Consider the following 17,563-nt stretch of genomic DNA (forward strand, 5'->3'; position numbering starts at 1 on the left):
CTGTAGAATGAATAAAAAATGCCACACATGGATTGCTATTTTTCAAATAAATGTGGTTTCACTTCATTAATAAAACAAATGTTCTTTAAAACATTAGTGAATTCACAATACCTTTTTGTTGTCTTTTGTTTTCTCAGTCACTGGATTTTAAAATATGTCTACTGTCATGTAGAAGTCCATGAAATTTTTTGACAGCTTCACATTTCTCTCTTCTCTGATCCAACCTCATTATGGATCCCAGAGTGATTTTTTTTTCTGAACTTCAGATCCAACCATGTCGCCTGCTTTCCCTTATCTACTTGATAAACTCCCACGTCTCCTGATTGCCATTTGGATCAAATCTGAACTCATCCATTTGGCATTTAAGGCTCTTCACGATGTGGCCCCTTCCTATATCTCTACCCATCTACTCATTCCAGTCCCTTCACATACCTAAAGGTCTAACCATATTGGCCCTGCTTGCTTTTACTCTCACACAATAATCTATCTTCTGTCTCTACTTTTGCCACCAGCAATATCCATGTCTTAAATGCTTTCCTCCTTTAACACTACCCTCTTGAAATCTCTGGTTTCCTTCAAAACTCAATAGTACACCATCTTTTCCTTGTTCCCCCCAGTGACTTGTGCCTTATTTTGTCCTCCAAAGAAACTGCATCTGCTTTATACATGTAACTTTACTTATATAGTGATGTGTGCATAATATATTCATATGTAATACAAGCGTGTTTCTATATACCCCATGGGAATATAGTATATACATATAGACATGTGTATGTACAAGAGTGTGTATATATAAATACACACATACACACACACACTTACCTATCTCTAATTCTTCATCTATACTCTTCTATCTATCCAATCTTCCTATTTGAAGGTCTTGAGGGCAGGGATTTTTTCTCTTTGGTTTTCCTAATCCCAAAGCTCAAAACAGTGCCTGACATACAGTAAGTGTTTAATAAATGTTTATTGATTAATTGATTATGTGAGAAGGTTGAGAAAAACAGACTACTGCCAAATCACTTCCTCTGCTCTGGCTCTATGATCATGGTGCAGGCTTGTAATTATTAAGAAGTTCTAATAACTAGAAAATCAGTATTAAGCATATTAAATTTCAACACAAATACAGATATGCTTTTGTAAATACATTAAGACATTGAACAAACATTGTAATCTCAAAAGGCTACAAAAGTCAAGAGTACCATAACTTTTTAAATTTTGTTTTATTTTCATTCTTTTAAATGCTTATTTTGTCTTAGAAATGATACTAAATATTTGTTCCAAGGCAGAAGAGCAGTAAGTGCTAGGCAACTGGGGTGAAGTGACTTGCCCAGGGTCACATAGCTGGAAAGTGTTTGAGGTCAAATTTCCATCGATGAAGTTCCACCACTTTTGTTTCTTTTTTGCCACCTAGCATAAGCAGAAACACCAAGAAGTGCTTCTATATTCATTATGCTGTAACACAAACATGTCCAGAACTGAAAGAGTAACACATAAGAAGTGTTTCCTTGCTGAGGAGTAACCAGCAGAGAAGTTTGCATTTTGTCCTATTTACAATGAGGAGCCATAGAAGTTTATTGAGTAGGGGACTAACAATATCGATTGAGCAAGGTCCCCTCAAGAGAAATGGTCAGAAAAAACAGACAACAGTTAGATGCTAATATACTAAGGTGGACTCAAAATTGGGTTGCACAAAGATGCACAAAGAGTATTTACCAGTTTGTCAATCTATTCATCGATCACTCAATAAGCATTCATTAATCACCTGTTATGTGCTGGGCACTGTGCCTAAGAGCAGTGTCAGTGTCAAGTCTCTGATTCCCATAAATCCAATCATTAAGCAGAGAATTCTCTATCCATGTGCTCACACAATTATCTGCTTCCTGGATATCTCTTCCACAATGTAGTACTGGTAGCTAAAATTCAGCTATGTCCAAAGCAGAATCATTTTCTCCCACTAACTTCTGTCTCTTCCAAATGTCCCTATCACTGGTTAGGCACAACTATCCTCCCAGGCACCAAGTTTGTAAACTTGAAGTCATACTTGATTCATTCCTCTTCTTCATTCTCTTATCCAGTCAGTTGTGAAGTCCTGCATTTTCTCCCTTCATCAAATCTTTGAATTCAACCCTTCTTTCTGGTTACATTGCTGAGTGTACACAGTTTAGGCACTTAGCACCTTTCGTTTAGTCGACTGTAATAGCTTTCTAAGTGGTGTCCTTTCCTACACACTCCCTTCTTCAAAGTATTCTCAAATGATCTTCCTAAGGCACAAGTCTGGCTCTGTCCAACCTCCTATTTTAAAATCTCCATTGATTCCCTAGTGCTATTAGAAAAAAATACAAACAGCTTGGCACTTAAAGCCTTCCACTATCTTGTTTCAACAATCATCTGCACTCCCAGTCACAAGAAGTATTCAAATAAGGCTAGCTGGTCATTGTTTGGTGACGTGCTATAGGGGATTCTTGGTCAGGTATAGTTTGAACTAGATGGCCTCTAAAGTCTCTTCCAACTGTGTCCATACTTGGTACTGAGAGATCAGACAATAGAGGCAAATAAAATCAAGTGTTCTATAAGGCACAGAAATGAATAAAGTTGTGCTGATTGGCAAACAAGCAAACAGCTGAACATCAAAGGCTGCTTTTTTTTTACAAGGACCACATTTGGTGCCAGTAACTCCATGGTCCAATGCTATGAGTCAGAGAAGATGACAAATGAGTCATCTCTTCCTCACACCATAGCTATATGATGAAAATTATCATGACAAATAAAAGGGCAGCTTGGTGCTTTGGCCTTCTCAATGACCCGGTGGGCGTAATGCTACAGTTAATCCAAGTGATTGTAGAGAAATTGGTCATTGAGCTGCTTCCATCCTTTTTTTCACATCCACTATTTCCTCCCCACCACTACCAGAAAAAAAATGCTGAACAAAAAGGATTCAGAGAATACACAGAAATGCCTGTCCAGTATAAGAAATAATATGATCTGAAATTTGGTTCTCGTTCCTGATGATATCTATGCTCAAGTTGCCAAAGCCACATTTTCAAAGAAGAAATGGAAACAATGGTTCTAGCAATTCAAGAAAAAATTTTCTGGGCAAAAAAAAAATCCAAACCACCAAAAAGCAAAAGCTGAATGTTCTTTTCCTTGCCAAAGAGAAGAGAATATTATCTACAAATTGTTCCATTTCTCATTTTGCTTTCAAAGCAGAATGTTAGGCTATAGAAATGGGAACTTGTCCATGGTGAAAAAAGACAATACCCCTAAGCAGGAAGGTCATGGAAAGAAGAGTTAAACTCATACCAATCCCTAAGGTTAACCCATGGAGTAACTAAGCAAAAATCAGAAAGGAAAAACAAAATGTAGGCTAGTGAAAAACCTTGAGGTGGCAGTCAGGAGACCTAATTTCTAGTTTTAAGGAATTCTTAAGGGATAGTAGGTAAGCTATTAAACATGACTGGCTTCAATTTCTTCATCAATAGTCATCACAACTCACATTTATAAAGCATATAAATATGTAAGGTAGGTCTTCCTCACAACTGAATGAGTTATGTATACCTAGTCTAAAGGCCTGAGAATTGAGGGAATGAATGAAGAGATTTACTACTCCAAAGAAGGAGGGAGGCCTTCAAGGGAATTCTAAGGGAACCCCAAACTTAGCTCTCTGCTTCCTGTCTCCAGGATCAAGAAAGCTGTGACCTCTCCCTGCCATTCATCCATTTAATCATCCATCATCCAGTCTGCATCTTGAGTCCTAGGGCACTATGAGGTAGCCCAGGGCTCAGCCCTGCTTCCTGCACCAAGGCTGAAAGTCCAAATGAGAAAACCACCTCTATCGGCAGGTTGGTTTAAGGGTGCCAAGATGTTCAAATGATTTGCTTAGAGAAGTAGAGCCATTTTGTGTCAGTCTAGAGTTAAACTTGGGTTTTTCTGGCTCCCGAGAAAGATGAATGGAAGGACCAATTCAATTATAGGACAGAGCAGAATGCAGAAGTCTCACAACCACTCCCTAATATAGGAATGGATTACATTACAGAAGAGAAAAGGAGAATCTTTCCTGAATGTAATCAAGAGAACTTCTGGTAGAGATCTCTGCCCTTTTCTGCAACAAATATGTTGGTTACTCCAGGATTAATTGCCAAAGGAATTCTTCCCAGTCATCCCAGATATGATTCTATCCCTAAACTTGCATTTGCTTGTAAAATGGGATACTTTGCTAAAAAATTTTCCTATATGAAAACCTGCCAAGAGAAATTTAAACAGCTTGAAAATTGCATTTTTGGAAAAGGTCTGTGTCAGGTACAGGGACATCAATTTGCATCACCTGGATATTTTTCACAAAAGCCAGAATTTGAGCCTAATATGTCTGCTCATTCATCTTTTAGATAGCTGAAAAATGTACAAAAGAAGGACCTTTTCCTCCTTGTGACCCTTTAGTACTTCCATGACTGAATCACCTCCTAAGGGTATCACTGATTATATTGCCCAAGAATCTGATAAAATTGGGGAGGAAAGGTATTAAATATGAAAATTAAGGAATAAAAAAGGGAAATACATGAACTAAGCTTATCACAAAAAGGTAATACTCTCCTCAAATCTATGCAGAAAAGAACAGCTATCTTATGGAGATCCTTGGAATGAGTGAAAAATAGTGCTCTCTACTGAAGTTTGTGTTGAGTGCTGAAAAGACTTTCAGTGGTCATAAGAATCTAACTAAGAGTGCTGAAAGTCTCCACCAGTATTATTTAAAAGAAGGTGCCTGGGTTTTAATAGCATGACTTAACGGGTTTTAAATTAATTATGGCTTTTAAAATTAATATATTGTATCAGTGTAGACTGCTTGGAAAACTAGATGAATGAAGGTATTGGACCATAATTTATAGTCTATGAAATCATTAACAAAAATTGATTAAACTGCTGTTTTAAAGTATCATCCAAAGACTTTGATGCACCAGAATGGGCATAGTCAGATTAAGTGATATCTTTGGGTTTATGCACATACAGGCAAAGCAACCCAAAATATTGAGTAGTAAAACTCCATGTAAAAAAACTTGCTTTTTATTTCTCAAAAGGTATGCTTTGTTTTCATGTGTATCTTGTCGATTAAAGTTGAAAACAATATAAAAAATAAAGGACTAAGAATCTCACTTCTGGTGAGTCTGAGGAATTTTGAGATAACCTGCAGAGAGGGTTATACTTATGTTTCTAGCAATACCAAGTAACAACTTTGACTATACAAAATGACAAATGGTCATCCTTCCTAGAGAGGTAAAAGAGCTAGAAGGTCTCACTACTCTCTAGGTAACAAGGAAAAATGGTCTTGAAAGAATGGAAGAGCTTCAAACAGAAAAAAAGAAGAGAGAGATGAAAAGACAGGGGAAATCCTATCCTATTTTAGCAGGTGGAAGAGTGGGAGAATGTGAGAGAGTAGGAAGAGAAAGATCACTGAAGCTATGGAGCTGTTATAGACGTTTAAGTGTCTTTTCAGCTAGGGATTGGGAGGTGGGTGTTGTCTGGCTTCCAACCTCATCTTCCAACTGAGAATACTCTTTCCAAAATTACCAACCATTCCTAATTGCCAAATCCAATGATCTTTTTTTCAATTCTCATCCCTCTTGACCTCACTGAACTGTTTGACACCATCAATGATCCTCTTCTCTCCTTGATACTCCTTTCTTTCTAAGGTTTCAAGACACTGCTCTCTTCTGGTTCTACTCCTACCTACCTGTCTAACTGCTCCTTGTCTGACTCTTTTCCTGGACCTTCATTCACACCAAACCTACTAACAGTGGAGAGCTTCCAAGGTTCTGTCCTGGACCCTTTTCTCTTCTCTTTAGATATTCTTTTTCACTTGGTGGTCTGATCAGCTTCAATTACCATCTCTATGCAGATGGTTCTCAGATGTATTTATCCAGCCCTAATCTCTTTGCTGCTCTCCTTTGTCACTTCTCCAACTGCCTTTTAGATATCTCAAACTATATTTCCCATTATTTTAAACTCAACATGTCCAAAACTGAGCTCATTATCTTACCCCCCCCCAATCCCCTCTCTCATGCCTAACTTCTCTGTTGCTGTCAAGGGTACCACCATCTTTCCAGTCATTCAGACTCATGAGCTGGATGTCATCCTAAACTTCTCACTCTTACCTCCCCCCACCTATATCCTATCAGTAGTCAAGTCCTATCATTTCCATCTGAATAAAACTCTCATATATTCTCTTTTCTCTCCTCTAACAATATTGCTATCCTGGAAAAGGCCCTGATCACCTCACCCTCTCCCTGCCTTAAACCCAAATTCATCATCCACTCAGTTGTCAAATGTATTTTCTTAAAGTGAAAGTCTGATCATTTCAACCCTCTATTCAAAAAACCCCAGTGACTCGCTATTATTTCCAGGATCAAATATAAAATCTCCTGTTTAGCATTCAAGACAAAGCTTTTATGACCCAGTCCCTTGCTACCTTTCCAATCTTTATACCTTAATCCCCTCCAAGTACCCTTAAATTCAATGGTACTAGTTTCCATGATGTTCCTCAAACACAATAATTCATACCCCCAAAACCAAATATTTTCTTTGGTTGTCCACCATGGGAATGTTCTCCCTCTTCAACTCTGTCTCCTGGCTTCCCTGATATACTTCAAATCTCAGTTAAAGCCTTACCTTTTGCATGAATCCTTTCCCAGTCCTCCTTATTCTTAGTGTCTTCCTTCTGAATTTGCACTGCTAATTGTCCTAAATATATCTCATTTGTTTACATTTTGTTGTAGTTGTCTCTCAGATTCAACTGTGTACTCCTTGAGGCATGGACTATTTTTTTTCTAAACCCTTGCTTTCTGTCTTAGAATCAGTACTGCATATTGGTTCCAAGGCAGAAGAGCAGTAAAGGCTAGGCAATGGGGGTTGAGTGACTTACCCAGGGTCACATAGCTAGGAAATATCTGAAGACAGATTGAACTCAAGATCTCCCATCTCTGGGCCTCGATTTCAATCCACCGAGCCTACTAGTTGCCCATGGATGATTTTTTTAACTTTCTTTGTATTCCCAGCCCTTTGCACAGGACTTAGAACATAACAAGTATTTCATAAATGCTAGATGACTAACTGACTGATTGACCCTGTCAAGATGGTGCCATTTCTTAAATTCCAAAGGAATGATGATGTGGATTCACAAGTGTCACTTTAAAAAAAAAACAGAGACCATTCAATACTGATCAGAGTAAGAAAAAACAAGTGATAATGATTGATAACCTCCTGAGAGATACCTAAGAGGCTATTTAGCAAATAACAATCAAGAGATTTTCTGCCTTTCTAAGGGTCCTTCTATATCAGTTCCCCTTTTGAAGATCTCTGGGGAAAAGCTGGGGGCAATCTGGATAACCCAGTACAGCTGCTCCAGAAGAAGATGGGAGGGAAGGCTGAAAGAGATAAGATGTCTCTCTAAGATCCAAATTGTACAACAGGAGCTGCAGATGTGGTTAAACACTGAAAGATGGAAACAGTAGGAATGCATTCACCATGATCTAACCAAGAGGAGAAAACTGAGACCTGTTTGAGAAATTCAACAGATATTCCAACAGCTGCTTTTTAAGGCCCCTTGTGTTTAAGGCCCAGGGACCTGGGTATTTAGCAAATATGAATAGAATGTTCCTGTATGGTAATGCCCCTTTCAAATGTGGACACTTGGGCTGCTGAAAGTGACAGAAAAGGAACATTTGTGTAAAAAAAAAAAAAAAAAAAGAAGTGCTAAAAATCAACCTGAGAAGAAACAGCCTGTCAGATAAAATGTTGAGAAGAAGCACAAACTGTTCTGAGTACCAGATAGACCACTCTTCAGATGAACGAGAGGATCTATTTTGGCCTTTCATTTCAATGGACCAGAGACAGTCAAAGGTGGAAAATAAGGTGGAACATTAACAACTGAGGATCTAGCATAATTGCTCAGTGGTCAAACTGTTTTAAAAATTATTCATGTAGTGGAGGTAACTAATACCATCTGTGGGAGGAAAACTGAATAGAAAAGAGCAATGACTCAAAACTGAGGCTAGTGAAAAAAGCAAAACACTCATAGTCTCTGCTGGAAATGGAGGCTACCAGCAGTGGAGTGGTAGAGTACTGAAAAGATAGCAGTTGGCATTAAAAGAGCAAAGAGTTGCACTGCAGCACCAAAGTGGAGAAGCAAACCCCACTAACCCCCTTGCTGGGACAGTGCCTGAGAGAGTGTGTATTACCTCAGAATGGAGGGATGTCACTTTTCGGTCCATGGACTCAGATCTCATTCCTTTACTATATGAATAAATTGTATTTTAAAGTCACAAGTGCTTGTAAGAAAAATTAGTCATTACCTTTGGAGGAATCTCCAAAGACCTCAGATTTCTGGTGAGTGGTACAACAAGACAAATAAGTGACAAGTCTTCAAAGCATAGCCAGGTCTTCCATGCCTAGAGGAAGCACTTAACTGAATAATTATACTAGAAAAATAATTTGATCCAAAGGAATCCAGGAACCAAAGGGGAGAGAGAGAGAGAAAAGAAGAATTGATTACATTTGGGTGAGAACTAATGAAAAGGGAAACCAAAGTCCTACTGCTATGGGAATACAGAAGTCACCTGGACCTTCTCTACAGAAGGAAGAATTAGACTAGAATTCTAGAATCAAATCAATAAACTGACCCAGAGCCATGGCATAATAGTGATAACAGACCAACTATCCAGACATCTCTACCTAACAAAAGCATACAAGCTGATAAATGTGTTATTTACCTTAACAATAAACTCAGTCTTCAAAAAACAAAGTGACATGGGGAATTATTATTCTGGTCCTAGATCTGACCGACAAAGGGAACCTGGTTGCTCAAGTATTAATGAGGAAGCCATGGTGGCAATGCCCAATGACCACTACAACGGGAAATTTGTATTAGCGAAGAAGAGGAAAGTCATGTATGATCTGACCTTCATTTGAAATTTACTCTCTCCAAATCTAACATCCTTCAAAAAAAAGGATAGTCATTGTAAAATACAAGGGTCTAAAATTCTATGGAGGATGTCAGACCAAGAGAAATGAAATGTTCTCAAAAATAAAATTCTAAAGATGCAAAAAGAAATAATTCTGATTTTTATAAAAAGAAGAGTACTCTTTATTAAAAAGATGTGTCTCCAAAAGAAACAGGAAGACAATGATTTTCCTAAAGCAGTGATGGGCAAACTACAGCCTGCTGGCCAGATGGGGCCTCTGAAATGTTCTATCCAGCCATGTGACATTATTCCTAATCTGACGAATACAATGAGTCGGATACAATACAATGAAACTTTAAAAGAGTTGCCTTAGAAACAGACTGACAGATGAGCATTTCCTTTCCTTTGGCCCCCTCTTTAAAAAGTTTGCTCATCACTGTAAAGTGTTAGGAAAGGGCTTGATGTTAGAACAAAATGAGGCACCCAAAAGGAATTAAATAGTTAACAAAAAGAGATTAACTTTGCCCTGATATGGCAAGGTTATACAATAAGAATATACAGTGACACTTTCTTTGTATATCACCTTCGACCCGCTTATCTTCATGTGGAAACTCTTTTGGTCATCAAGGTATAATATGATGAAGGATATAGTGAATTGGATTTTAGAGATCTCCCCCCCCCCCCAAATCAAGGGAGCTGTCAACAAGTGAATAAGCTTTTGTATCACCTTTGGTGACTAGGAAACTGCATCTGGGAAGCTAGGGACAAACAGATCTTGGGACTATTTTGTGGCTTTTTAGGGAAAACTAATCCCTGGGACACTATAAAGGCCAGTGGATAGAGTGTCAGACCGGAGTCAGGAGGACCTGGGTTCAAATATGACCTGAGACACTTTCTTGATGTGTGACTCTGGACAAGTTACTTAACCCCTATTGCCAAATTTTTTCAAATGAGCTGGAGAAGAAAATGGCAAACCACTCCAGGATCTTTGCCAAGTGTCATAGAATCTCTTAGAACAAAACTCCTCCTTCAGCTTGATAGGAATTATACACAGAGACAAAAACCTCCCTCCGGCTTGGTCAAAATCCAAGAAGGAAGTTATTTCCAGTTGTAGAACCATGATTCCTTTCTACCCAGAATCCTTTCCCAAGGCTTCTCTCAAAACTCCCTTCCTTCAACTAATCCTAGAAATTAGACTATTCCTAACTTATTCCTAAACAAGAAAACCCCAAATAGCATTATAAAGAGTGGGACAAGACTGAAATGACCAAATAACAACAACAAATATTTATTGACTTAATGGCTCCATTCATTGAGAAGTTTCCAAATGACTTAACAAGATTCCAGAAATTTCACCTGTCTGGTCACTACCAAATGGCATTTTCATGCTAATTCTTATTGAGCAACTGGGGAACATCATTTTACACTGAATTCTGGGAAGATTTTCATACCATAGCATCCTGAATTAATATTTCTATTTAAACTAATATGGAACACCCAGCTGGGTTGCCCCAACCATATCTGTTTAGAGAAGAAACAAAGAAAATCCAATTCCAGCTCTAAGAGAAAGCAACAAAATAAGATAAAAGAGTGCTGTCATTTGTACTCCTGCTGCTGCCTGCATGAGATTTGCCTTGACAACATTCAATAAAGCAAGTAAGTGGCAATCATGGTACCCTGAAATGCACTTGCAAGAAGTGACTATGCCTGTTCCCTGGCTTGGAAATTGACTTCCTTGCTTTGATTAAAATGGTGAGTAGTTCCTGCTTTTCAGCTTTTTGGAGAGGGTCAAGAGAAGTGCACTGGAAATAGAAAACTGGTAGGTTGACAGTGCCCAGTGGGAAATATGCATTCTTTCCTATACAAAGATTACTGACATTATAGACATAGAGCCTCATATTTCTGTTTCAAAGGGGCAGCTCCAGACCAAAGCAGCCTAGGTTCATGTCCCACCCCTGACACATACTGACCATGTAACCCCTGGGCAAGTCACTTAATCTCCTAATGCTCCAGGTAATTCCTCAAGATTAATAAATTCCAGAATAATGGCTGATTTGAATCGGTAAAGGGTTTTTCCATGCAGGGAGCTCCCTCCTCTGTTGAATTTTCCCCCCTAACAATGAGGACGCCCCTCCAAAAAAATTATGTTGCACTTAACAGATTCCAAAGTGCTTTCCAGACACCAGTCCTATAAGTATAAATACTTTCATCTCTACTTTACAGATGAGGAAACAGTTCAAGAGAGGAGAAGGGACTTGTCCATGGATATACAGTTCATAAGTGTTCAATTGTTCAAGTGAATGAACATTTGAGGACTTACTGGGTGCAGGTGAGCTGGGAGTGAAACAGTTTAGACATGATGAAGTCCTACATGGAGCTTAAATATAATGCATCAGGTTTGTCTAGAGGTGCCTTATGTGCTAGCAACTCTCCTGTAGTTGAAGGTAGGGGAAGGAGCAGGAAAGGCAAGCATACTACTGTTATTTTCTTCTTTTATTTTCTACTCATTTGTTTCTGGCTACTTCTAGGCTCTGCTGCAAAAGGAAGATGGCACACCTAAGTTTACCTTCCAGACTCTGTGACACTGCCTTGCATATTCTGGTGGTGTTTCTGCTTGGAGGAACCCAAATCCTATCAAGATAAAAAAGTCTGAGGGCCATTCTCTTTCCATTTTTCAACAGCCTCCCCTACAGATTCCAGTGGGCTATGGATAAGGGAAAAATCAAGCAGACATTTCTTTCCCTCTTTGACTTCTCTGGCTATTTTCTTTTCCATGCTCAGACTGTAGTATATAGCCCTAGGGTTCAGACTAGTAGAATTGAGGAAAGAAAAAAAATTAAAATTTTAAAGTTTATTTGAATGAACTTATGGTTGCCAAGTCTTACAGTCCACTACTGACCCTTCTTGGCAAAGGAGTCAAGGACTGAGTAGAGAAAATGCTTTTTAAGTCAAAAGAGAAGGTTGAAAAAGTTGTTTTTTATATTGAGGAAATGGAAAGGGCTGATTAAAAGGGAATCTTTACAAAGCTTCTATATTTTTAAAGCATAGTTATTTATTTTTATGTAAACTAATTATTCTTTGTTTCTTCAATTCATTGATGAAAGAAAAATAATGGCCTTTATGACTTAATGATATTTAGTAATTGTTCACCTTTAAAAAATGTAAAAGTCAAATTTCCTAGGTATGCTCTCTAATAAAACATTCTCTGCTTGGTACATGAGAGCTCCATAATGTACTAGTTGGCTGCCTATTGACTGAACATACCCAAATCAGTCAATCAGTGAACAAGCATTTGTTAAGCATTTGCAATGCACCAGGCACTTATACTAAGTGGTAGGTATTCAAAGAAAACAAAAACATATTCAGGAGTTCACATTCTAATGGGGCAGGCAACAGGCAAAATTTGTACATGTGGGGACAGCCAGGTGGCTCAGGGGTTAGAATGCGAGTAATGGAGGCAAGAAATCCTGGGTTCAAATATGGCCTCAGACACTTCCTAGAGTTGGGTGACTCTGGTCAAGTCACTTAACTTCCATTGCCTAGCCCTTACCATTCTTCTATCTTAGAATAGATACCCGTTCTAATGTGGACTGACAGTGGCCAGTAAGGGGTAGTAATAGGAACAGGACCCTCATATTCTGAAATCTTGCATTTCTCAGTTAGCATTGGTTAAACATCAGCTACAAAATCTGTAGTTACAGCATTAGTCAAGCATGAATTGTATATTGTTCAGTTATTCACTCTATGTACCAGATCAGTAAGGTTCTACGCTAGACATCAACCTTGTACCCATTCTGTTTCATTAATTGCTTACATTGTTCTTAAAAATAATCAATTACCTATAGTGGTCCTTCAATGTACTAGATTCCTCAACCCCATGTTCCCACTCGAAAAGGGCAGCCAGAGAATCCTCCAATCTTGTGCATGCTCCTTATTCCCTATGGACCTCCAGCTGGGTTTGGAAAGGTTGATGTTAAACTACCAAATCCCAATAAATATGCCAACTCTGATCCACAAGATGTGGAAGCTGACACTCCTTGGTGAAAGCAGCCACTCTCAGTAGAAAGCTGCCACTTTATAATGGAAGCTGCTACTCTGCAGAGGAGTTGCCACTCCATACTATCAGCTCCAAAGATGCTACTCTATTAGCACCTAAGCTTATCCATCAGTCCTAAGGCTACCTGATTAGCCCCCAGACTATTCCACCAGCTATTCAGCTATTATGCCATCAAAAACCACTTCTTCTTCAAATAAAATTCTTTTCTTACTTCTGGATTGAACAGAGTTTGACTCTCCCATTCTTGGGATGAGACCCTGCTACAGATTTGGGTTTGCTTCTCTCACATCAGTTCTAAGACAGAAGGTAAGGATTTTAAGGAGAAAAAAAGTTATGCATATAAAGCATTAGCAACATAAATGGAAAGCCAGTTCCTAGGGGAGGCACTAACAATGGGCAGTTGAGAAGATCAGGAAAGACCTCTTTCAGAAGGTGGGTACTGAGCTGGCTCCTGAAGGAAGCCAGGGAAGCCAACAGGTAGAGATGAGGAAGGATGGCACTCTAGGCATGGGAATAGCCAGTTAAAACACTGTGATTCATGAAATAGAGTGTTACATTTGAGGTATAGAAATGGGGAAATTTGATACCTACGCAAATGGCAATTATCTCAAAATGTCAAGCCTTCTCCCTTAAGTTTACCATTCCTCTGAGTTGCCTGAGTTCAGTTAGAGGTATCACCACCTTTCCTTAAACTCCCAATTTTAAAAGTTCTTCCCTTGCCTTCACTTCCCATGTCCAATCAGTTGCCAAGTCTTGTCAGTTCTACCTCCATAATATATTTGACAACCATCCCCTTCTCTCCATTCATCAGCAACCACCCAGGTTCATGTCCTCATCACATCTCACCTGGACTATTGTAATAGTCTCCTAATTGAACTCTTGGCTTCCAGTCTTTCCTCTCCCTAATCTGTTTTCCACATGGCTGCCAAAATAATTTTCCTAAAGCACAGATCTGAATGTATCATTCCCTGCTTAAGTGGTTCCCTATTGCTTCTAAAAAAATAAAACTAAAAAAAAAAACTAAAAACTCCTCAACATGGCCTTTCCAAGTTCCTTTCCAGTCTCCTTTTCCAAATTTCATTTGCATTTCCTTCCTTCAGACAATCTACATTCCTGCCAAACAGGCCTACTTGTTGTTCTCCAAGTTTTTCATTCCATCTTTAGGCTTTGGCTGGAATGAACTTGCTCCTCACTTCTGCCTCTTATTAGCTCTTAGATTCTTTAGATGTTCAATTCATGTGCCTCTTAATTCAGGAGCTTTTTCTTATCCCCTGTTGTTAATTTTTTCTTCCTCAATCTATGTTATATTAATTTAATTGTGAAAATTTTGTATATCCCTTTATAAACTGTATATGCTCTCTGAGAGGAAAGGAACCATTTTTCTTTTTGTTTCTAATTCCAAGTTAGGTCTTGAAAAGAAAGATCATTACAACTAAGAGAATCAGGGATTCTTGAATGAAGGTGGCATTCATGCTGGGCTTTAAGGGATGGATAGGAATTATAAAAGATGAAAAGTAGAAAAGGACAGGGAAGAACATTCTAGCCACAAGCAAATGGCAAAGGTAAGAGGGTAATACAGTAGAATGAGTAATGGCTCTGGAATCAAAGGACACAGGTTGAAATCTCACTGCTGATGATTATCTGTAAGTAGTAACCCAAGTGACTTGAGTAAGTTATTTAATTCACTCTTCAACTATGAAACAAGTTAGTTGAAGCAAATGATATCTGAGGTCTCTTCTTGCTTTAGCTCTTTGATCCTAAGAATCTAAATATAAAACTTGTTAAGAAGATAATGAGTAGCAGAACTTAGGTAAAGTATAGTAGAACTTGGAATATTATGAGATAAGGCTGGAAGGAAAGGGTGGGACCTGATTGTGGAGAATACCAAATTCCAGCATAAATAGGAAATTAGAGAAGAATTTTAAAGTAAAGGAATGACATGACCAGTACTGTGCATAAGAAACATTAGCAAGTGGGAATATGAATGATGGAGTCAAAGAGCAGAAACAAGGATATCTTGTTATTACAATCATCGAAATGGGTGGTTCCAGATTGGGGTGGTAGCAACAGAGATGGAAAAGAAAAGAGATGCCAAAAAGATTGCAGAAAAGAGATATTATATAGGATCAGACAGAGGTAGACTTAACAAGGGGTGCACACAAGATTCAAACTCATGTTTTTGTCTCCAATTCCAGTGTTTTTCCACTCTTGCCTTTCACCACTTTTTGTTATAATGGGATGGAGCTGCCTGGAGCCAACCATGTTCTCACCTAGTGCTCCTTCTAACCAAGCTGGCATTTGTGGGATGTCTGCCCATGATAATGAAGACAATCTGAGAGAACAGAGTTTTTTCTCTTTAATTAATTGCTCAGTCAGAGATAAAACACTTATATTCCCCAGGCCTAATTATTATTTGTTTAAATCTACTGATAAGAGGTGTTAGGATCATCAAATGCTTTTTGTGTTAACTCATTTATAAGAAATTTAAGACTAAGAAAATTTAAACTATACCAGAATTTTAGAGTTAAAAGGGACCTTCAAAATTATCTAGTGCTATCTCTTCTTTTTAGTAGGTAAAGAAACTGAAACTCTCCCTGCCTCCTAATTTCCCTTATTGTCGTGGACCTCCCAATCCTCCCAGTCACCAGACTCACAACCTAAGTGTCATCCTAGACATCTCACTCTCTCTCTAGCCATCCCTATATCTGTTTGCCAGTCTGTTGCCAAGGTCTATCTATTTTACCCTTATAATACCCTAACATTTCCTCCTCTGACATTGACACTGCTGTACCACCCTAGTGTGGACTCCCATCAGTACATGCCTAGACGATAGCAATACTGTGCTTGATAGTCTATGTCACAAATGTCTTCTCACTCTGGTCCATCCTCCATCCATCTGTCAAAATAATCTTCCTATGACTATGTCAACCTTATTCAGTAAACTCAGTGACTCACTTCCAGAATCAAATATGGAATCCTCTGTTTGGCATTCAAAGTGCTTAGTAATCTGCTTCCTCATACCTTTCTAGACTCTTAATATCTTAGATCCTGTTTCCCATATTCTCTTTGATCCACTAACACTGGCCTCCTTGCTATTCCTTGAACAAGACACTCTACCTCCTAATTCTAAGCATTTTCAGTGGCTATCTCTCATACCTGGAATGCTCTCCCTTTTCATCTATACCTCTACTTCCCTGGTCTTCTTTAAGTCTCAGCTAAAATCTCACTCTCTACAGCTTTCCCAGTCCCTCAATTCTAGTGTCTTCCCTCTGTTGACTATTTCTTATTGATTCTGTAAGAAGTATGTTTGTATGTAGTTGGTTTGTATATTGTCCTCATTAGACTCTGAGCTTGAAAGTAGAGACTGTCTTTTGCCTTTCTTCATATTTCCAGCTTAGCAAAATGCCTGGCATATAATAGGCACATAATAAATATTTATTGATTGACTAAATGGCTTGACCAATGGATGACTCACATAAGAGTGACCTTAGCTAAAATGCTCCCACACAATCAAATAGATAGGAATTTAGAAGTTAGTTTCCCCAAAAAAATGGTAGGAAGGAGGGCAGGGAGATGGCTAGAGCCAGGCCTAGAGATGGGAGGTCCTGGGTTCAAATCTAGCTTCAGATATTTCCTAGCTCTGCAACCCTGGGGAAGTCATGTAATCCCCATTTGCCTAGTCTTGCCACTCTTCTGCTTTAGAACCATACACGGTGCTGATTCTAAGATGGAAAGTAATGTTGTTCAAAAAAAAAAGTAGGACATATAGGAAGATAGTTAGAGAGTGAATTAAAGCAAATTATCTTTGTAACAGCTTTACCCAAACTAGTTCGTTGTAACATATGAACAGTTTTCATTTATTAATTTCAGAGATCAAGAAAGATGTCTCCAGGTTAAGGAGTTGTTCTAGTGTGAGAGAGGCTTCAGATCAGTATAATTATTTTTTTAATAATTGATTATAGCTTTTTATCGAGTACATCTTAATGGAAAAGTTGGAGGAACGGGATGAGCAGAAAGCCAAAATGATGGGGTAAGCAGAGGGCTTATCCACATGAAGGAGGAGGAAGAGAAGGTAAGATTTTCTGAAAGACCTACACAGTTCTCACAAAAGTTAGTTAGGCTGGACTGAGTGAAGTACCACAGAGAGTTCTAGGGAGCCTCTCTTTGTACTAGGCCCATGGATAGGGGTCAAGGTCCTAGCTATGAACTTTTAGGTCAAACTAAGGTAAAATGGAGAATTTGGGAACTTTTTTTTGCCTAATCCTGGTTTGAGAAGGCTTGGAATAACCTTTTGTTGTTGTTTGGCTGCTTCTAAAGAAGAGAGAGCACCCTGGGGTGCTGAGATAGATGCAAGATAGGTACAATAATAGATGCCTCCCCACCCCAGCAGACCACTTCGTCTTAAGGTAGAAGATGTTGAACAATTAGCTTTGTGAAGGTTTGTGTAAGGGGAAATAATTTACTCAACATTCTAACCTGAAATAAATAATTAGTCATGATTTTAAAAGATCATGGAATGTTAAAGAGCTAGAAGGAAACCATGATTATCTTACTT

At 38.6% G+C, this 17,563-nt stretch overlaps 1 protein-coding gene across 1 annotated transcript in view; it reads right to left on the reverse strand.

The window, feature by feature from the left end:
• KCNH1 (potassium voltage-gated channel subfamily H member 1) overlaps nucleotides 1–17,563 on the reverse strand; it is a 613,189-nt gene that overhangs the window by 477,831 nt on the left and 117,795 nt on the right. The gene's annotated exons all lie outside the window — the stretch shown is intronic.

Source organism: Gracilinanus agilis, chromosome 4 (genome assembly GCF_016433145.1).
Source record: "Gracilinanus agilis isolate LMUSP501 chromosome 4, AgileGrace, whole genome shotgun sequence".
NCBI classification, from domain to species: Eukaryota; Metazoa; Chordata; class Mammalia; order Didelphimorphia; family Didelphidae; genus Gracilinanus; species Gracilinanus agilis.